At 42.8% G+C, this 22131-nt stretch overlaps 1 protein-coding gene across 3 annotated transcripts in view; it reads left to right on the top strand.

The window, feature by feature from the left end:
• The window catches only part of SLC23A2 (solute carrier family 23 member 2), a 153058-nt gene that overhangs the window by 39618 nt on the left and 91309 nt on the right, over window positions 1-22131 (top strand). Inside the window, exon 1 of one of the 3 annotated variants that reach the window (XM_088470805.1) lies at window positions 16578-16650. The exons of the other annotated variants lie outside the window; for them this stretch is intronic. The gene's annotated coding sequence lies outside the window, so the exon portion shown is untranslated. Of the gene's footprint in view, window positions 1-16577; window positions 16651-22131 lie in introns of those variants that run through there. 3 annotated transcript variants of the gene reach the window in all.

Raw genomic sequence — 22131 nt, 5'->3', positions numbered from 1 at the left:
ACTATTCATCATGCTTATGTTAGTGCCGACCGTCGGCCTCTTTCGTCCATTTCGGCTCATTCCACACGTTCTGTGGGTTCGTCATGGGCGGTAGAGGAGCCTCCACGTCACAATTGTGCCGTGTGGCCACTTGGTCTTCAGTTCACACGTTTGTCAGATTTTACAAATTTGATACGTTTGCTACTTCGGCATCCCGTTTTTGCCGCCTTGTTCTGCAGGCGCCGCAGAGCGCTCCTGCCCGTGGGGAAAACTTTGGGACGTCCCCAGTGTAAGCAACTCCAGTGTCCCCTAGTGGATGAAAGAGAAAATGGGATTTTGGTACCTAACGGTAAATCCTTTTCTCTGATTCCACAGGGGACACTGGACGCCCACCTTAGCGCTCTTAGCCTGCCTGTTCGGCTTGTTCCGTATGTTGTATGATTCAGTTATTGTGTGTTCTTCTCTCCTTTTTACTCCGCTTGTTCTCCATCTCCTCTCGGTGGTCTTTTTCTAAACTGAGGGCTGATGGGGCATAGAGGGGGAGGAGCTTCACACCTAAATTATTTAAAGTGCCGGCTCCAGCTATCCACACCTCTATACCCCAGCGTAAGCACCTCCAGTGTCCCCTGTGGAATCAGAGAAAAGGATTTACCGGTAGGTACCAAAATCCCATTTTTTGGGCTGGTCGCCATAATGCATACAACCCAAATTTCTTACTTAGGACATAGAGTGCACTATCAAATAGGGGACATTGCTATGTGACAGTGGACATCTCAAGTGCTAATCCTCCCCATTAGGCTCTTTCTTAATAACGCCTATTCTTTTACTGTGTGCACCAGTAGCAGGTACATGCTCACCATTGCTTTGCTGGGTGGTGTTGAGAATAGGTCCTATCCCCAACTTTTTAATCTTTGGGACAAAGGTAAATTCAGTCTGACCTCTCAAAGTGAGACTGCCCCCAGCTATACTGGTAAAGTTTGGAGATGTGCTAATGTGTTACTCCTTTTCGTGTGAGGTATTCACACACATCATATGTGGTCTTTTTCCCTCAAAAAAATACCATTAATTTCTATACAACCCAAGACTTAAATGTTGAGTAGTTTTGAATAAGGAAAAGAAAATAACATGATTTGCCATACGTACCTTGCTGAATAGCTGCAGATCTTCTGAAAATGGTAAAGGTGCCCATCCACTAAAAGACCTCAAAACGACTGCATGATTACGAGATTGTAATCGTGCAGTCGTTTGTCAGCCTGTGATGTGCCTACACTGAACGAGCAGTCATTTGTCAGTCTGTGATGTGCCTACACTGAACGAGCAGTCGCTCAGTGTAGGCACATCAATCGTCTCCTAACATGCTGAATCTGACGTTATCGTCTGGTTGTACAACATGTTTGCCCGATGATAGAAGTTTTTCAAAATAGAAAGAGAAAAATAGGACTCTGTGTGGAGGCACACTTATAGGGAAATTGACTAGTTAAAACTTAACTTTTAATACATATAATAACTAAAATTAAGGAGTATGATGTAAAATAAAGAAATATACACAATCAATTGATAATTGTGACTGCTGCAAAATGCGAATTATAAACTTAATTAAGACATTTAATTAGACAGTATCATACGGTGATCCATCCGCCGGTTAAGCTCTCATATTTATGATTAATTTAAATGGATATAATTCCTTATTTATTATATACCACCAGATAATATTGTACAGTAAAAATAGGGTATATAAGCAGGTTACACTGTAATAAGATGATTCCACTTATTTCATGATTGGATCTTTGACATATACATACAAATATACTTATCTTATTAAACAAGAACAGACGTAAGGCACAGATCACATAGGCTTTCCTATCAGGCACATTTAGAAAAGTTTAAGGTAGAGATACACTGTACACAGATATATCACATAGATACACACATAATAGCCTGACAGACAAACCAAATATGCGAGTAGATTACATGTCTAGAGGCAAATTCTTGAGTAGACATGCATTGAATAAAATGCCAAATACAAAACGCAGCATCCCATGGGCACACTTCAAAGAACAAGTGCCCAACAGATTCAATATAAATGAAATAAAACATACAATAAATCAAGGCTGTAAATATGGCACAAAATCTTTCAAATGCACCACCGAGAGTAAATCACAATTACCATATAATAGACAACGCCTTAATCAGTTGCATACCACACAAACTTATCCTGCAATACTTTGCAGTAATTCAGTATGATCTGTTAATAGGTATTTGAGATTGACTTTAATTTTGGCCCACACAAGCAGTAATTTGCTAAACTGTTCTAAATACACATATATTAAATTAGTAGCATATTTTCATTTTTTTTTTTTTTTTACCCTTACCTCCAAAACAGTGTCCTTATGGTGTCCTAATGGTATTTTGTTAATGTCAAAAACTGAAATTCATGCAGTTGAGCTGCTGTGATGTGTTATGCCCCACCCCTTGTATATAGATCCGTCAATATGCACTGTGCCTATCTGTTGAAATTGAGCTGCTGTTAACTGTTCTAATATAATAATTATAATTATTTTATAATAAAAGTTACCATAGTATCATGGTAGCTATTAATATACATTTTCATGTATGTTGGTTCAGCGACAAAATAGCTACCCACACTATGTAGGTGATGGATGCACTTATGTCATTTTAATTTTGACAGCTTAAAAGAAGACCGTGTGCGTGTATGTCTGTGTATGTGTAATATATAAGAAATGTGGTTCTTCTGTAGTAACAGACTGTGAGAATCCTTGTTAGATAATGTTGGATCTGCATTAATTGTCTGTTGGATTAACTTCTACAGTAATAAATGAACAACCGCAGGCAATAGGCAGCAAAAAACACACTTGTGACAGACGGGCTTTCGTCAGCAGCTAAGTGAATATTGTGTTTAAATGTGATTATCTGATGTGTTGCTTTTTTTGTGGACAATGGATTGAGCGAGGTGCTGTCAGAATTAACCCTTTTTAAGTAGATCCTGCAAAGCTGTCCTAAGACTGATGGTAAGCACGGTTCCAGGTGTAGGCATCCGTCATCGCCTCACGTCATCGCCTGTTGTTGTTCTTGTCAGTTTGTATTAGTGTCCCACTATTGTTACGCTGTTGACTCATATCATGTAGACTCGCCTTTGGGATGTGCACGATTTGATGTAATTGAAGGTTTCAGCCCCAGTCCTCACACACTATCTCTTAATGCTGATGTCGCTACAAACGCAGGCATCATAGAATATAATTGAGGGGGTGTAAATGGCTCAGGCAGGTGTATGCTTGTGTTATATTAACTTGGCTTTAGTATAAGAGTTCCACTTTGCAGGAAGCACTCACCGTTGTCATGGAAAGCAGTGAGCGCTTACCTCCTAACAAGTGTCCATGTAGGGACAGTGTGATACTGAACTACTGCATCAACCTTGATGGAGATATCATTTCTATCCATTTAATAATGAACCGGTTCAAATAGTAGGATGCAAATTAATAAATCTATTTAAAATTTCATACATTAAGGAATCCCAATATTTTAAGGGCTCTGTTTATTTAAAATAGCCCAAAGTAGCAATAAGAATCATACATGACTGTCTTTGGTTTAACCTATAGATGGATTGTCTACAGATACTTAAGAGACCTTTTGATTCCACAGTGCTCTGGTGCCAGGAGAGTACAGTGGGGGAATGGAGCTGTATATTAGTGACCACAGGGATTTGTTTGGGTGAAGGGTGTTCATTCATTTTTTTGCCTCCTAAGTGACAATTACCCTGCAATATTGGGTAAATGACCATTTTATACCGCAGTCTGTGTGGCTACAAAATGAGCCTAATAACACTGTACAACAAATTAATACTTTTAATTTGTTTCCTTTGTAAAAATAGTCATACATTACTAATTTGAGGTCAAGAAAAACTAAAATGATTTCAGAATGTTTTTACTAGCTCTATTTTTTGAGCTACACTACTTGCACTATACCGTATGTACATTAGTAATATAGTCATAGTGAAAAGCTATTTTAAAATAATCTGATATTTTCTTGATGGAAAATAAATGTGTTTTAATTCAATCAATCACATAACGAAACGAACATACAGCATACGAAACAAACATACAGCATACGAAACAAACATACAGCATAGGAAAGTACTATCTAATATAGTGGCCTATTCATGGGGGTGCTTTCCCTTTGCTTGTCGCTTGTACTCCTCTTCTGGGGCATCTCTTGTCACTGTCCAACAGTAGTGATCACCTACCCTGATATCTTTGTTCCATTGCTGAAATGTCTTGGTGGAATCGCTCACTACGCTTGTCACTCAGTGCACCACAGTTATCGCGTGTGGGTAATCCCGTGAATCGCATATATTTGAATAGGGGAGGGGACAAATAACTGATTCATTTAATTGGGTCATTAGGCCCCGCCCCCTCTGCGCGGAACGCAGATTGCTGGTAAGATTCTCTCCATTCTGCCCACTTCACTAGGAATACCCCTACATCGTCATAAATGGGCTATATCTCGGAACTCAGAGCTAACTGAGAGTTTTAAATGTCATATTTATTCTTTGCATGCTGAAATCAATTAGAAGTAACTATTTTCACATCGGAAACATTTTCATTGTTGTGCAGTGTAATCTGCTCAGATAGCCTTCCGGCATGTCGGTAAAAGATGCATTGTGCCTATCCAAACAATTTGGACTGTGACATCTTGTGTGTATCTCAGGGATGAGATAATTGTAAACCCTCCATTAATAGTGCACATACATAACCTGTCTGAACAAGTGGCAGGATCCATGACTGATATGACAATGACCACGGAGCACTGTATGGTGCATGTTATTTGATCAGTTACCGCAGTATCACTCAATGTTTGCATGTTGTTCCTCTGGCTTTGGGTGCTGAGTACAGTTACTTGGCATCATATGATGATTATTCCTCAGTGATTTTGGGAGCTGCCGTACTGGATACAGTTTTATTTTACTTCTTGTTGGGCCAAAAACATGGCCAGCAATAGATGTGCTTGAGGAACTCCTAGTTATTTCATCAGCCACACCCATCTCATTTACATAAAATCTTCGGAAAAGTTTTCCCTGTAAAACTGTTGTTTAGTACAAGGTGAAAGGGACTCATTGAAATTGACTTCATATCACTGAAGGCCCCAGAATAATGGTTGCGGGAGGTAACTGTTAGGGTTAGGCTGCAGGTGGGGGCAGTTAGGGTTAGGTTGCGGGAGGTAACTGTTAGGGTTAGGTTGCGGGAAGTAACTGTTATGGTTAGGCTGCAGGTGGGGGCGGTTAGGGTTAGGTTGCGGGAGGTAACTGTTAGGGTTAGGTTGCGTGAGGGAACAGTTATGGTTAGGCTGCAAGTGGGGACGGTTAGGGTGTAGGCTGCGGGAGGTAACTGTTAGGGTTAGGTTGCGTGAGGTAACTGTTATGGTTAGGCTGCAGGTGGGGGCGGTTAGGGTTAGGTTGCGGGAGGGAACAGTTATGGTTAGGCTGCAAGTGGGGACGGTTAGGGTGTAGGCTGCGGGAGGTAACTGTTATGGTTAGGTTGCGTGAGGTAACTGTTATGGTTAGGCTGCAGGTGGTGGCGGTTAGGGTTAGGCTGCGGGAGGTAACTGTTAGGGTTAGGTTGCGGGAGGTAACTGTTAGGGTGTAGGCTGCGGGAGGTAACTGTTAGGGTTAGGTTGCGGGAAGTAACTGTTATGGTTAGGCTGCAGGTGGGGGCGGTTAGGGTTAGGTTGCGGGAGGGAACAGTTATGGTTAGGCTGCAAGTGGGGGCGGTTATGGTTAGGTTGCGTGAGGGAACAGTTATGGTTAGGCTGCAAGTGGGGACGGTTAGGGTGTAGGCTGCGGGAGGTAACTGTTATGGTTAAGTTGCGTGAGGTAACTGTTATGGTTAGGCTGCAGGTGGGGGCGGTTAGGGTTAGGTTGCGGGAGGGAACAGTTATGGTTAGGCTGCAAGTGGGGACGGTTAGGGTTAGGTTGCGGGAGGTAACTGTTAGGGTGTAGGCTGCGGGAGGTAACTGTTAGGGTTAGGTTGCGGGAAGTAACTGTTATGGTTAGGCTGCAGGTGGGGGCGGTTAGGGTTAGGTTGCGGGAGGTAACTGTTAGGGTTAGGTTGCGGGAGGTAACTGTTATGGTTAGGCTGCAAGTGGGGACGGTTAGGGTTAGGTTGCGGGAGGTAACTGTTAGGGTTAGGTTGCGTGAGGTAACTGTTATGGTTAGGCTGCAGGTGGGGGCGGTTAGGGTTAGGTTGCGGGAGGGAACAGTTATGGTTAGGCTGCAAGTGGGGACGGTTAGGGTTAGGTTGCGGGAGGTAACTGTTAGGGTGTAGGCTACGGGAGGTAACTGTTAGGGTTAGGTTGCGGGAGGTAACTGTTAGGGTTAGGTTGCGGGAGGTAACTGTTAGGGTTAGGTTGCGGGAGGTAACTGTTAGGGTGTAGGCTGCGGGAGGTAACTGTTAGGGTTAGGTTGCGGGAAGTAACTGTTATGGTTAGGCTGCAGGTGGGGGCGGTTAGGGTTAGGTTGCGGGAGGGAACAGTTATGGTTAGGCTGCAAGTGGGGACGGTTAGGGTTAGGTTGCGGGAGGTAACTGTTAGGGTGTAGGCTACGGGAGGTAACTGTTAGGGTGTAGGCTGCGGGAGGTAACTGTTAGGGTTAGGTTGCGGGAAGTAACTGTTATGGTTAGGCTGCAGGTGGGGGCGGTTAGGGTTAGGTTGCGGGAGGGAACAGTTATGGTTAGGCTGCAGGTGGGGGCGGTTAGGGTTAGGTTGCGGGAGGGAACAGTTAGGGTTAGGTTGCGGGAGGTAACTGTTAGGGTTAGGTTGCGGGAGGTAACTGTTAGGGTGTAGGCTACGGGAGGTAACTGTTAGGGTTAGGTTGCGGGAGGTAACTGTTAGGGTGTAGGCTACGGGAGGTAACTGTTAGGGTTAGGTTGCGGGAGGTAACTGTTAGGGTTAGGTTGCGGGAGGGAACTGTTAGGGTTAGGTTGCGGGAGGGAACAGTTATGGTTAGGCTGCAAGTGGGGACGGTTAGGGTTAGGCTGCGGGAGGGGACGATTAGGATTGGAGTTAGAATACTCGCCAAAATCCGTCAGGATGCAGCTGTCAGTGTTCTGACCGTCGGCATTGTGACTGTCGTGATCCTGTACCCAACCTGTATAAATACCTCCAAAACAATTTAAAATGCTGGAAATGAAAATTGGTATATGAAATTGAGGGGGTGTGATGTAGTAACTTTTTCCCTTATCCACTCCGCACAAGTTTCCAAGCAGCTGTGCTTATTTACAGCCCAGATGCAGATATATATTATATGCTGGGATAAATAATTTCTTCAACCTAGCTCTATAATAAAACACTGCAATTTAATTTTACATTTTATCACGGAAGACTAATGTACATGGACTTATTCGCTATATATCAGCCCTCAGAATATTGTACTGCTGACATTTTATATTCATAGATTACTATTTATACTTCACAAATATAGCTAGCAACGGTAATTTACTGTACAGGAAAATGTTCTGCTAGAATTTACATAATAAAACCTCCGGCACAGTGCTACATATTCTATTTCTACTACCAAGGACCTCTGAGGAGAGGCAAAAAAAAGGTATTGATCCTTCATTGGGCTGTCCTATGCAGTGATGTCCCAGAAAACATTCTGTAGAGGGAACTCAAAAAGACTTGCGACCAGCAGGTGGGGGGGGAGCCAGTCCCCGCTGTGGCTTTGGGGTGCCCGGGGGGGGGGGATTTAGGGGCGGGGGAGGTTCCCTTCTGAACACTCACCAATCCTACTCTACTGCACTGAGCTCCACACGTAGAGGGGGCTGATAAGTGATCATCAGCTCCTATAATTAGTAGTTAAAATGCTAAGATGTGGGTTTTGGGAAAATGCTACAGGTACGGGTGGATAATGATACAGTTGGGACCAGTTGCTACAGGGGTGGGGGAAGGAAAATTCTATACGGGGAGCGATGGCTGCGGGTGTGGGGTGGGTGTATAATGTTACATGGGGGATAAAGTATGCAGGAAGGAGAAGAGGCAGACAGAACAGTCTGTAATGTGCAGTGCTGGCTGAATTAAAGTAAGTATGAATGAAGGGAGGGCCCCTCATATAATGGGGGTGTGGCCTGGCCTATCAATAGTCAGGGGAATGCTAATTATTTATAATTAAGGAGACATTATAATAAGCCATCTGCTAGACAAGAACCAATAAGGTTGTGCCTCACATACATCCTCTGTGTGGTGCCAGGTACGACCATCTGGCGGTGCCCACCCTAACGTGTCTCTGAACATGTAAAACCACAGATTTGGGATAAAAGCCCAGACTATGATCCATCCTGATCTTTCTAAACCACACAGATCCAGCCAGCCATGCCCATGAAACCACGTTTTTCCATATAAGTCAGACCCTTCTCAGCACCCAGGAATCAGAACACACTCGCCAATATGAAGATTATTGAGATGTGTGAATTTGTTGATTATTGCTTTTAGGGTTGCCACTCTTTTCACTGGCAAAAACTGTGTTTAATGGGTAGAGTATGAGTAATTCAGTGTCTGACTTATGCTGGGTACACACTAGACGACATGTCCAATCTCGCAGATCGAAGTGACAGATCTGGTACATCGTTTAGTGTGTACCCATGATATACGCACTGCTGCGGGTCGTTAGTGATGTCGCCCATCGCCCCTACTGCAGGGCCGACGGGGGATGCCGCTAACTATGTCATGCTGTTGTATGCAACATGACACCTCCCTCCCCGTCTGACCCAGCATCGGCAAGTATGTATGCACTTGCTGGGTCCCGTCACCTGCGATATCGCGCTGGGTATACATTGTCTAATGTGTACCCAGCTATAGATTAATCTGGGTCTGATATAACCACACTTTACAGACAACTTGGAAACTGAACAAAGGTTCAGCTTACACTTATTCTACACCCTTCCCCTGAGTTACTGTATTTACTTGTTCTAGCCAGAATCTATAGGATTCTTCTACAGTAAGATGTCACGGCACAGAGTAGGTTGGAAAATGAAATCAAGATGGCTTACATGATACTGATCTGACCAGGCTGTATTCTGTCTCCTGTCTACTACGGCAATGTTTTCCAAACACTAGAAGTGCTGAGAGGAGATACTCTGGTAAGTGCATTTGGGGAGCAATGAATAGATGAAGAAATCACAGGTCTCTGGTTACTAGAGAGAGTAGTTTATTTATTATTATTAACAGTTATTTATATAGCGCACACATATTCCACAGCGCTTTACAGAGAATATTTGGACATTCACATCAGTCCCTGCCCCAGTGGAGCTTACAATCTATGGCCCTCATTCAGAGGCGCTCGCAAGAAGCGAGCGCTCGTTCTGAATGAGGGCGGCCACTTGTATTTTTAAGTGCGGCTTCCTGGTCGCTAGCTAAGCTGTGGGTTACCACCCACAGCTTTAACGACCGACCAGGGTGATGGTCGCGATGGTCAAGACCATCGTGACCATCGGGGCTTGCGACGAGACCCTAAGGTCTCGGCAACCGCAAGCTCCAACCGCAAGCCTCAGGGAGCTCCCTGCTCTGATCGAGCAGGAAGCTCCCCACTGACATCACTGCTGATGTCAGTGCGGCCGCCCACAAAACGGCATGCGCTCCTTAAGGAACGCCTCCTTTTGTGAAACCACCCCCGCGCCACGCCGCTCAAAACGGGCCGAGCTGTCGATCAATATCGACAGGCGGCCCTTTTGTAGTGAGCTCCGGAGTGAGAGAACCTCTCTCTCGCTCCGGGGCTTGCGCACGCGCAGTGCGGCCGCTGCGCGTGCGCAGGGCCTAAACATCGACCTGGTTGCGAGCGCTCAGCTCTTGCAACCGGGTCTGAATGAGGGCCTATGTTCCTTATCCCATGCACACACACATAAACACCAGGGTTAATTTGTGTTGGGAGCCAATTAACCTACCAGTATATTTTTGGAGTGTGGGAGGAAACTGAGCACCCGGATGAAACCCACGCAAGCACAGGGAGAGTATATAAACTCCACACAGGTAGGGCCGTGGTGGAAATCAAACCCATTACCTCAGTGCTGTGAGGCAGTAATGCTAACCATTAGTAATGAACAATAATGGTGATAAAATAAACGGCGATACCATGAATTTGGAAGAAACAGCAGGTCATGAGAGTATTTTAAATAAAATAATATCTGGGGAAAATAAGACCTGGTTGAATGGATGAGATAAAAGGGAGGAGGACAGAAATTAGAATAATAAGTTTGATGCGAGTGATAGCTCAGTGAGAGAATGTAGCCTAACCTTGCACTTAGGGCTGAAGTGCTCTGTCGCTATCTTTCTGGTGAATCCATATGCTCATTGTCATGTCAGCTATCTGTGTGTAAGCGATGGGTGCACTTTAAAACCACCCCCATTAATGTTGTGCATCATTTTGGGGAGCAGCATGGAAATACATCTTGGTGTAAGGGTGGTCTGTAGATGGCAGATCTATTTTACTGTATCAGTCATTAAAATTAAACTGGAACACTGGAGAATAGATCTGTCTGCCCCCAGTAACACAAGTCTCCCTGTAGTGTTAGAGAGACTATGCAGAGTCATTGTACACTGTAGTATTGTCACTATATGCCGTGTGATGCCAGCTGGAGCAATAGCACGTACTGCATTAAATGCTTAGTCATTCTGGTTACTTTCATTTGACCTCACTCATTGTGAGCTTTCTGTGCAGACTGCAGATTTACCTCTGTTATGTATGTAATACGAGAGTAGTATAGCAAATATATTAATATTTTCAATCATACATGGAAAAACCTGTTTTTATAATATAATGGTTTGCGGTAAAGCGCTTTTGAAGTAACGGCAACATTTCTGCATGTATGTAGCCGTATAAAAAAACGAGGGACAGGTATGCTTGCATAATTCGTATCCGTAAAAGTCCTTAGGATAAAATGAAAGTGCAATCCGCAAGTTAGTCCAGTAGGTAGTGGAGGGTCACCTATAAGAAACACAGTAACGCGTTTCGGATCAAAATCCTTTTTCCAAGTGTCAAAAGTGGAAAAAGGATTTTGATCCGAAACGCGTTAGTGTGTTACTTATAGGTGACCCTCCACTACCTACTGGACTAACTTGCGGATTGCACTTTCGTTTTATCCTAAGGACTTTTATGGATAGGAATTATGCAAGTGAATGAATAATATATAAATATAGATATATCTTGTTTTGTAAATTGCGTTAGTTGTGAGTACTCCCTGCTGTTGGTCCTTTTATCATGAGTATTGGTTCATTCATTCACCTTTTTTATTATTATTATTTTTTATTAATTATTTTCAATTTGTTTTCTGATAGTCATTATGATTTGTTTGGGTATCTCTGATTATTTTTTTTATATATATATATGTGTCATATTCAGTTTTGTTTTCAATATTATTGATCTTATTTGTAATTATGTATTTTTGTTTTTTTCTACACAATATGGTTATGTAATTGGTTACTGATATACAAAAATGTTATGTTTACCAGTTGCTACTTTGCGGTCCGTGGTTTGTTGACATTGGCTGCTGCTTTGGTTGCCATGCCAACACTCCTGTCGGACTTGCTACGTTGTTATCGTCACTAGGACGGAGCCTTCTGATGACTATCACGTGGCTGTGTCATGTGGCAGCGCACTACTGAGCGCTGCAGAGGTAGTACACGCGCCCTGGTTGTTTGGGGAGGAGACATCACGTTCTCTTGTCAGGTATTTAAGTTTGTATGTATTGTATGTCTCATTATATGTCAGTCTTGAGAAAGGAGGTTCGTTCTCCGAAACGTCGACTACATTAAACTGAAGGTTTCTTTTTCAACCTGAGTGGAAGTCTCTGAGTGCCGCCTCATTGGATAGCTATTTGGAGGTTTTTTGTTTAAAACCGGAGGGAGACACCGGAGCCATTTATGTGCTGGAGTACAGCCCTTGGAGTGCTGGTCCATTGGATGGATATATATATATATATATATATTATTTTTTTAGTGTGGAGATAGCGATGAGTGCGTCCCTATAAGAATAGGGAAGACCTTTTTTACCGTTTCATTTACAATTTTTAAATTGTTTTTTTTAAATACTGTTTTATGGTATGTGTTACACCCAATAAAGTGTTTTTTTGTGGATTACCCATTTTTTTTCTTCATTTTACAACTGAGTAACATGAGATGTATGAAAGACATGGAAGTATGATTCAGTAGCCTTTAATTACAACAATGACCTCATTGAGCTGGTGAAAGTTGGATCATTACTGTATAAAGATACCTTTATGGGAACGTCTAATACCTACTCTGGGTGAGTGTGCCTGAGAGATTTCGTGGATAGTGAACTAGCATAGAAGTTGTGAGGACTCGCCATTCCACTGTCTCTATTCTCTTCCATGTTTGTGTAAACGTCGAGGAATAACACCGCCTAGTGTGGACAGAGGGCTTCTAAATACCATTTCCACCACACAAAAGGAATGTGCATAAGGAGAAAAGCGCTTTTTTTTGGTCCTTCTTTCTTTTAATATAAACCGGATGAATGTGATCTGGAAAGGGGAAGTTGGAAAGAACATACGCCTGATAGTGTAGTATGTGTTAAAAAAGTGCAGGTGATTGAAGAATAAATGTGCGTACCAAATAGAAAAACTTTAAAGCTTATCTGTAGTTCTTCACAGGGATTCCACGTGGTGGGGTGGGCCCGGGATTCCCATGGCTGGAACCCTTTATGGGAGGTGGGCTCAATCAGAGCCAGATGAGACACATAATGTAGTACTTTTTTAGAAAATAATTTGCATGGTAATATATAGAATGCGTACCAGAAAAGCACTTGGATATCAGCATGTAATAGTTTCTGTCCTGGTCACTGCATCAGTATCCCTTATTGACCCCAGCAGTTTGCAAGTTTGCACATAGGTTATTAGCTTCAAATAAGCAGAGATAACCCTTTATCAGCAGTGATTTTCAAAAAAGGGAGTTTATTTAGACATAATACAAGGGGATATGGAATACAAGAACACAAAAATATTAAAACAAGTATCAGAGACTGATGCAAAAGGGCCCAACGCGTTTCATCCTTTTGGACCCCTGAGGAAGTTTTTACTACTTTACTTTTAATATTTTGTGTTCTTGTATTCCATATCCCATTGTATTATGTCTAAATAAACCCCCTTTTTGAAAATCACTGCTGATAAAATGTTATCTCTGCGATGTGTCAATACAGCAGCGTAATGCCATTTTAGATAGTTAGCTGCAGGGGTTAGCTTGGTAAACCTGACAGCATTCCATCCCGCATAGAAATTTTTGGGGTTTGCGGCTGCTGTCGGAAGTGGAGAGACAGCAGCATATAGCGTTTTTTCCATAATACACTGCAGGGATAATAAATATTTGTGGACATCTCTCGAAAATGAGTGTTTTTCAGGGAATATGCTGCAAATAGTTAATGATAAATGGGCTCCTGATCTTTGGGGGACAGTTTGTCTTTGTATAGATTAGCAGGATTGAGATTGGTAACTGAAGTCAGAATATGTACTGTATGTTAATCAGAACTGGTTTTGATTTTATCTACATTGGGGTCCAGACAATTGATCCATTTGTTGTCAACAAGGGTTACTTTGATTGTCTACATTGTAAAGTCCATATATGCTAAAGCATCTGCCGAGGCCTCATTACAGTTTAAAATACAAAGAACTGAAGGCTATTATCAGTCTTCCTAAATTAGAATTCTATGTAACAATGGATTGAAGGTTAATTTGCTTATTAATTAATGTAATATATTCTTGCAAGGTTGTGTATTCATTGTGCAAGTATTTAGAAAATGTTTGTGTTCTTATGATACCCGGCTGCAATGTTGAAAAAATATTTAATTATATTAACATAGCCAATGAGCCCTGTGCGTAGCGCTCATCTGAATGTAGTGTATTAATTTTATATATATATTGTGGACGAAAGTATTTGGCCACACTTCTTAATTATTGAATTGAGGTTTCAATCAGACCCGTTGCCACAAGTGTATAAAATCAAGCACCATGCAATGTCCATTTGTGATACACAATAGGTCGTTCTGAAGAGAGAGCTCAGTGACTTCAAGCGTGGTACTGTGATCGGATGGCACCTTTGCAATAAGACTGTTTGTGAAATTTCTTCCCTGCTGTATATTCTACGTAAGTGATATTATTAGAAAGTGGAAGCATCTAGGAACAACAGCAACGAAGCAGAAGACCGCGTAAAATCACAGGTCAGGGTCAACGACTGCTAAGGCGCGTGGTGCGTAAAAGTCTCCAACCCTCTGCTGATTCCATAGCTGAAGAGTTCCAAACTTCCACTTCCACTAATGTAAACACACAAACTGTGCAGCCTGGAGCTTAATGGAATGGGGTTTTTTTTACGGCCGAGCAGCTGCATGCAAGCCTCACATCACCAAGTCCAATGCCAAACGTCTGATGGAGTGGTGTGAAGCACACTGATACCGGACTGTGGAGCAGTGGAAACGTGTTCGGTGGAGTGACGAATCACGCTTCTCTGTCTGGCAGTCAGATGGGCAGATGGCAGGAGAAAGTTACCTGCCTGACTGCATTGTGCCAACTGTGAAGTTTGGTGGAGGGATAATGGTACGGGTCTGTTTTTCAGAGTTTGGGCTAGGCCCCTTATCTCCAGTGAAGAGCACTCTTAGTACTTCAGCATACCAAGACATTTTGGACAATGCTATGCTTCCAACATTGGGCACAATTCTATTCTACGCGATATGAATAGCGCCGGGAATCTGCTCCTGGAACTGTTCAATTCTGCGCGAAGTTAGGTCGGGGAAGGCTCGTTCTCTCGCCTTAAACAGGGTGTTTAGGCGTGACAACGGGCATTCTCTGACTAAACTCCCAGCGCGATGCTGTTTTCCGGGCGCTAAGGGCGGAAAACAGCATGGCGCCTGGACTTATGTGGGGTTTCTGCTCGCATCCCCAGAGAGATGCGAGAAGAAATCCTTAGCCGGGCTTAGCAGCCCATTGTATTGAAGAGCTCCAGGAGCTCACTCCCAGCGCTATTCACATTGCGTAGAATAGGATCGAGCCCTTTGTGGCAACAGTCTGGGGAAGGCCCTTGTCTATTCTAGCACCTACCAATAGTGGTCCAAGGAAGGACAACCAGTGAACCAGCCAGGGTCATGGACGCTTAAGGCGCATTGATCAATGTGAGGAGCGAAGGTTGGCCTTTCTGGTCCTATCCCACAGAAGAGCTAATGTAGCACAAATTGCTGATAACGTTTATTCTGGCTATGAAAATACTTTTCTTTTCGGTGTAATTGTATTTTTTGCTTTGGCAATTGCTTTTACATGGACAGAATTACACAGTCTGCTATTATGTTTGTATTCTCATGAGCCTTATTAAAGAAGCCTTGTTTTATAGAGGATTGTCTAAGGAGTTATTCTGAGGTTCAAGATTATTATATTTTTATATTCGTCCGTGGCCACTTTATTTGAAGTCCTTGCACTATGATCATTTTCATATGTTATCGCATTAGGAGGCGCCCTTGTGCTCATTATTTTTGTCATCTATCTATCTATCTATCTATCTATCTATCTATCTATCTATCTATCTATCTATCTATCTATCTATCTATCTATCTATCTGTTATCTGTATATATTGTGTATGTGTGATGATATTTTCCTCCAATACTGTAATGCTGGGTACACACCTAACAATAGATATATCTGCAGATCGAGTGATCTACAGATATGTCTGCAGATGATGGTTGTTTATACACACTGAACAACAATCATGTCATCTGGCCGCGGGTCCCGATGGCCAGGGGCCTCCCTCCCTACGGCCTCTGCTGCAAGTGTATGAGCAGTCAGCTGACCGCCCATACACACAGCATGATGCCCCAATATATCTGCAGATATATTGGGAATCGGCAGTAGAGCACAGCAACGTGAAATGTCTGTGAACTACGTTGCTCAGACATATCGCTGGTACACACTGGCTGACTACACAAGATGTATTGGCCGATCAATTGATCGATCAAAATATCTGCCAGTGTGTTCCCAGCATAAGATGCATAAAACAATCATACAGGTACTCGCTGTATACACACAGTATATATATATATGTGTATGTATGCTAGTATGTTTGAATCTCTTAGCCAGGATACAGAACACTAGTAATGTTATAGGATAACTTACGAGAAGTGGTGTGAGACTACTAGTGTATCACTGCGTTCCTGTTTGATGCTCCATGCCGGGATTGTTCAGTGAGCAACCAAATTTGGTCATGTATAGAAATAGTGTTTGTGGTATGAAGTAATGTCATTTTAGTTATTTGTGTAGATTATAGACTGCAGTATTGGTCCCCAGCCTGAAGGAATCAGGCTGTAATATTGTTATCCATTGGAAAATAGATGCTATTGATGTATCATGCACATGCTGCACTGTAAACCAACTTCTCTTAAATCTGATGAGGTTGGCTTGCAATAATAAACTCTGCCACTTGATGGTATCTATCAAATCAGACTGCAGTGATGTTAGTGAGGCTGGTCTAGTCTTATGCAATGCAGCACAGCCTTCCGGCATGTTAAGTAACCATGCTGTGTGTGCTATTGTATAATGACAGACATGCTGGAAGCGATCGCAGACAGGGAGCGATCTTCAGAAGAGACACATCTTGTTCATGACCTGTAAGCCGCATTCAAGGTGAGCGTGCATGTGTCCGTCTCAGAGGCTACGCTGACTTTTTCATTCATTCAATTAAAATGTACTTGGTTTGTAATATTGTTTAAGCCTGAAGCTTACATTTTTTTTTCTTTTTCAGTGTCTGGCATTTCCTGGCCAGGCATAGCCGGGAGCAGTGTTCTGTGCACTCTTTGTTCTGACTTTAGTGTATAGTGATTCCTGGAGGCTTTTTAGAAGATTGTCAGTAATTCTGCAAAGTATGCACATGTAGTTTTATATAGATTTCCTATGTAAAATGAGTCTCTTTATCTCTTTCTTATATTGCTTTCTCTGATGTCTTTGTTAGAACTGCATGCTGTGTCACATTACTTAAATCTCTACAGGGAATATAGTACTTCTTCTCCTGGCTGTTCAATTAATAAACTCTGATCTAGTGGTAGAGAGTATCATGAAACTTACAATCTAGTGTCCTTTTAATATAATTTAAATCCTACTAAGACTAATAAGGTTTGTGTAAGATGAAAATTGCAGCATATTATACAGGCTGATATACTCAGAATAGAATTTATATATTATTTTTTTATTTATTTATTTATTTTTTCTATTCAAACGCTGGCCAATCTCTGTATATCATGTGTGTCATTTTTTTAAAATTTATTTTTACTATTTGGTGCGACAGTCCTTGCCTATCAAAGCTGCCAACATTCAGGATCGAATAAATGTTCTATATGCCAGTACCCTTTATTCAAACTATATATAGGTATAGAAGTTCTCATGGAGGCTGGGGCCACACTTCTACACCAGTCTGTATTTTCATTTCCGCAATTCCTAAAATGATTTACCTACTTTTACCCTTATGAAAATGAACCTTACCATAGCACTAGTTGTTTTTTTTGTTATACTGTTCAAGTTTATCCTATCTGAAGTAAACAATTAAAACTACTTACAATTATTGCTTGTAACTAGAGAATATAATGATACGTACAAGTACAGGGAAGTTGTAGTGGTAGGCGTAGCTCTGGTAAGAGGTCTGTCTGCAAAAGATAACCCCCAGCTCACTGCAGAAACCTGATGGGGAGGGAATCGGACCTTGGTCTTGCCTAACTTGTTGGAATGTATACTGGCCACAGACACTGCAATACAGGACATTTTGGCCAGCAATCACAGCAATTTGTTTCCAAAGTACTGGAATAACCTTATCTAAACTGAAAGTATCCTTATCGGAAAGGTAAAACAATATGGGCAAAAGATGAACGTTGACTTCTCCACTGCAGTACACATTGGCCAGTGCTCACTCGTTTTGGCACCATATGTGTGACCGGACTCGAACTCTGCATCATAAAGTCTGTGCCAGGTTAAGGCTACATTTGCCTCATTAAGATGATTGTTGGGGTATTATGTAAAAAGTGGTGGTTTTACATTCACACATGTTATGGAGGTCTGCAGCATGTTTAGTAGATGTAGACTGCTTGAATGTTTGTTTATAGACACTTCTAGATGACCAGGAGAAACCACTTTAACAACACTTGTATTTATAGCCAAAATTACACTGATCATTTTTTTATGACCCCTTCAGTGTTTGCTAAAAAAATATATTCTTGTCCTCTAATTATCACTGTTATACATTCATTTAAGTTGCTGTGATAATGACTGGTGTGTACAAGGTATTAGGCAATAGTCAGACCTTACCATCATAACTAACAGCAGAGGAAATTCTGCTAACACCTTGACCCCGACTTTCTTTATACAGTAGCATCTCTTCAATGGATATGTAATAGCCAAGTTTAGAATGATTATTTTTTTGCAACATGTGGTTTTAAAATAAGAAATTATGGTATGTTTGTAATAAGGAGCCAGTTAACCCTATTGTACATTGCGGAATGGATATGAAATACCAGCGGTGGTTCAATCCCGACGCTGCAAGCCAATGAGTGAACATCCCGACAGGGGCAGGTAAGTACCCTATTCCTCCCCTCTCCCCCCTAACCCTCCATTAGTAGTGCCTAACCCTTTACTCCCCGGGGGGTCCTAACCCCCCCCTTCCCGCACACTAAACATAGCCCTCCCGGGGGGGGTGCCAAGCCCTAACCTTCCCCAGGTGGTGCCTAACTCCCCCCCCGCAACCTAGCCGTAACCCTCCCTGGGGGGGGGCCTAACTCTAATTCCCCCCCACCCCCCCGGGGATCCCTAAACCTACCCCTCCTGTCCCCGGGCTGGTGCTGATACTTACCCGGATCCTTCGTTCGAGATTCCAGCGGTCGGGATGCCGACATCGGTATCCTGATCTCCTTCTAGATAGCGGTGTCAGCATTTTGCCGGGCGGAGGGATTCCAACGTCGGTATTTTGGAGGCCGGCATCCCATCTGCCGGCATATTAATTACATCCCGTACATTGCATGTAAAATACTGCATTTTACATGTGTTCCAATGTAATCAAGGAATAACAGTATAACACTGTATAAAACCCAATGACAGCAAGGTATATGTGTGTATATAATATATCAACTCGGGTACCCCTCCACCTGCAGCATTACTGTCCTAAGGTGTGAGAGAGCCCTTCTTTCAGTGTTCATTGACCCTGTGTGACCGCTGTAAGTGACTACTTTCCAAAGCAGTAAGCAGTAGGATCTTTCTTATGCCGCACTCATCTGTGTCATAGATACTGATCACATTGACATGGCGGGATAGTCCCACTTCAGATTTCTGGAGCTAAACTCCATGTAAGTGCAGATGGTGTTAGGTGTAAAGTCAGCATTGTGACTTCAGGTGATTTAGATCAAAATTGTAATACAGAGGAGGATTAGGGGTCTGAAGTGTGTATTATTGAAGAATTAGTTTTTTTTTTCTTTAAAATGGTGATTATTTCTCTATACTGTGCACTTGTTCCCCATGTGCTTCTATGTACAACAGGTTCTACAGATTTACAACGGGGGCACTTCCTGATTCTTCTACAGGTCTCCAGGCAACGCATCATGTGACTGATGTCTGCTGGTATAAATCACATTACGGGTTCTGTACGAATACCGGGGATAATTGCTAATTTGTAATCTGGAATAAAGGTCTGGTTTGAGGGCTAGTATGCCTGATATTAGGTGCACTATTGTGATTACCTTGTAGATGGTGCTGCTGTTGTCATTCATAGGGGATTATCAGGTTTGTATCAGTCAACAGAAGTAAATGGCAGCCACTGCAAATACGCAGACAGGGTATGATGTGTTTTATTTACATGTAATAAACAGTGCTCATTTGCATCTTTGGTCTATAAATGAGCACTAAAAGGAATTCAATGCTTTACAGTGTAATTATATGCCGAACTGTGGGCCGGATTCAGACCTGCACGCGAGCAGGTCGATGTTTGGCCACTGCGCATGCCGGAACCGGCTCTGACGTGCGCATGTGCGAGACCCGGCTAGCGACGGGCACTCTGTCACTATGGGTCTCGCACAAAAGCAGGGCATCTGTCGATTTTGATTGAAAGCGTGCCCCGTTTTGGAGGCGGGCAGGGGGGTGGCTGGTCAAACGGAGGCGTTCCCGAAGGAAAGCCTGCCGTTTGGGGGCAGCCCCACTGACATCACGACTGATGTCACTGGGTGAGCTTCCGGCTCTAATAGAGCCGAAAGCTCACTGGGGCTTGCGGGAACGAGACCCTACCACAAGGGTGGACCATCACCTGGCCGCTCGCAATAGCTGTGGGTGGTCACCCACAGTTCAGCGAGCGCCAGGAGGCAGCACAAAAAAAATAGAATAAAATGTCCTGATTCAGAGCGAGCGCTCTTTCAGAGTGTCCAGCTCTGAATCAGGCCCAGTGTGAATATTGCAGGTTCACTCTGGCAGAACAAGACCAGGAGGTTTCATTTCTTGTGTTTGGGTTATTACATATGTGGAAAGTGATACTCTTGCAGACTCTTTATCATGTAACATGAGTTGAGATAAATAATGCTGAATTCAGGCGCTGGTTAATCACATCAGATAGCTATTTAAGTAATTTAAAGGCCCTCACACACAGTAAGATTTTTTTTTTACACGATTTGGCCATTTTCGATCGTTTGGAACGACCAATTGTTCAAAAAGTGCCGTGTATGGGGATGATCGTGATCTGATGCGCGCTCCCGCGCAGTGTTCTACCCAGAAAATTTTTCCAGCCAGGTGGCATCAAGAAGTAGCCGGGTGGGGGCCTTAACAATAGCAATAATAAAATGTTTTAAACCCTCATCTTATAATGATTTAAACTTGAAATAACATTGTATATATTAATTATCCTCCTTTTATTAGAGGCCCAGTCGTCTGATTATGAAAAAGCTGCAAAGTCTGTAGGATCTGGTCCTTTTTATACAGCTCCCAGATACTGTCCCCACGTGCAGGCTCCCAAAGTGCCGGCTGGTAGGCCTGTGCACCTGCAAAAAACAGCCTGGGGAGAACACTGCCGTGGTTTGTTCGTCGTGGTCGTTGATCTTTCCAACATGCAGAAAGATCCCGACCTGTCGTTCACGATATTCCGCACATCGTTCCATGTGTATGACCGACACAGATGCATGTAGCACGTATCGGGGATATCACAGAAGCACGGACGGGATCCTTGAGTACAGTCTGTGCTTCTGTGTTTAAAAAGAAAGGAAGAAAAACATGCTGTGGCCCCCCCCCTCCCAAAAAAAGACCAGCCAGCTAGTGACTCAGTGTTGGTTGTGCTAAAAACAGGGGACAAATGAAATAGGGGTGCTCTGTATTTAAGCACAACCGGCACATTCAGAACCAGCCCTGGTTGCCAAAATACAGGGGACAAACGACGTAGGGTTCCCCTGTAAATTCCAGAACCAGCACCAAACTTTTTGACTTCAATGGTGGGAGCCACTCATTGGCTGAGAAGTGGAAGGCTCGCCCCTCTCAGCCAATAAGCGCTCAGCATCGGTATTTCTATAGTGAAATCCTGCAGCGGAGCCGTAATTCGGGTAGTACTGTCCTTACTAAGTTGTGGGGCCGCGTGTTTTTTTTTACAAATTTTACACAGGCTTTAAATTTTTTTTTTTTTTTAAACACCGCAGCACAGACTGGTCTCACTGATCCCGTCCGTGCATCTGTTTTTTTTTTTTTTTTTTTTTTACAAACAGCTGCATTTATCACGGATTTCCCTGATCCGTGCATACATCTCTCTGCTGTCGCAATCTAATGAATATGCATATCATAAGATCGTGCATGATAGATCTGATGTACATCCTGCAGCTTTTGCTGCACATCATTCACTGGAGCTGCCGGGGAGAGTTCAAGGGAGATCGTTAACGAGATTGGATCGTTTGGAAATCGTACCTTGTGTCTGTGTGTAGAAATGAGTGGCTAATAGATTTTAAATGAGGACTATTTGATAATCTGCAGTGTGCCGATATTTGTTCAGTTAGAACACATGGGGTCCTGCGCTTTAAGTAATCCCTGATGACGCTTCTCAGAAAACTTGGTTAAGCATTTGAGAGTAATTATTAGATATTAAATTACGTTTGTTTTTTCTACTGA

Source organism: Taudactylus pleione, unplaced genomic scaffold (assembly GCF_031769625.1).
Source record: "Taudactylus pleione unplaced genomic scaffold, aTauple2 ptg000105l, whole genome shotgun sequence".
NCBI lineage: Eukaryota > Metazoa > Chordata > Amphibia > Anura > Myobatrachidae > Taudactylus > Taudactylus pleione.
Note: the sequence above shows the minus strand (reverse complement) of the source record. Positions and strands in the feature narration are given on the sequence as shown.